Consider the following 1236-nt stretch of genomic DNA (forward strand, 5'->3'; position numbering starts at 1 on the left):
TTTTTATGATTTTGAGTTTTGTTCCACATTGTTCTCCCACTCCATCCAGCATCTCCTGTACTGATCCCCCACCAAGTCATTGACAGTGGTAACCAGGCACCATCTAGTTCTTCTGGTCTCATGGTCATATAGGCTGTGGATTGCATGGTCTATTTGTCCCTTGGACTAATTGTTTCCTTCCATTTTTAATTTTCTTCACTCTTCTTTGCTCTGGATGAGGAGAGACTTAATGTTACATCTAGACAGCTGCTTGCAAGCTTTTAAAATCCCAGTCACTGCTCACCAAGGTAGGATGTAGAACAATGTTTTTGTGTAAAATGTTATGCCAATTGAGCTTGATGTCCCCTGCAACCATGGTCCTGAGCCCACAGGTCCAACTACTTGCTCTCTTTGGCTAGCTGGCTGTGGCCAAGAAGCCACCACAACTTTGCCCCTTGTCTGCTCTAATATACACCCGGACATTCTTACAGCCCATACAAATACGCATGCAGAAACATTACCTTCTAACCCTATATATGGTTATGGGCACACTACATGCTGCCTAGACATACCTGATCATTCAGCCTATCCACCCATCTGTCCACCCACAGATGAGTGCTTGACATCACTGACAATGCAGCACTCTACATGCAAAAGAGTTTATCTTATTCTTACCTTCTGCTTGCCTTGGGTTTATTTTGCTCTTCCTTTTGTTGTTTCTGGAGGAAGGAACTTAGGTTATTGATTTAAGACCTATCCTGTTTTCTAATATAAGCATTTAATGCTATTTATTCACTTCAGTGTCTTTTTTATTACCTTTAAGGCTTCTTCTTTGACTCATAGGTTATTTAAGAGTGCTTGGGAGCTCTGGTGGTGTAATGACTAAGGCAGTTGACTGCTAACCAGAAAAGGAAGACAAGGCAATCTACTTCTGTAGAGATATCTCCTCGGAAACCCAAGGAGGGGTCGCTATGAGTCGTAACAGACTCGGCGGCAGTGAGTTTGTTTGTTTTTGTTTGTTTAATTTCCAAAGTTTGGAATATTTTTCTGCTGTCTTTCTGATATTAATTTCTAATTTGATACCATTATATATGGATGGCTCATAAATTTCTGTTTCTTTCCATGTTGTTGTTAGGTGCTGTGGAGTCAGTTCCAACTCATAACAACCTTATGTACAATACAATGAAATACCGCCTGGTGCTGTGCCATCCTCACAATCGTTGCTATGCCTGAGCCCATCATTGTAGCTACTGTGTC

This window comes from Orycteropus afer, unplaced genomic scaffold, assembly GCF_000298275.1.
Source record: "Orycteropus afer afer isolate SDZICR_OR568_19922 unplaced genomic scaffold, OryAfe1.0 scaffold00327, whole genome shotgun sequence".
Classification (NCBI taxonomy): domain Eukaryota; kingdom Metazoa; phylum Chordata; class Mammalia; order Tubulidentata; family Orycteropodidae; genus Orycteropus; species Orycteropus afer.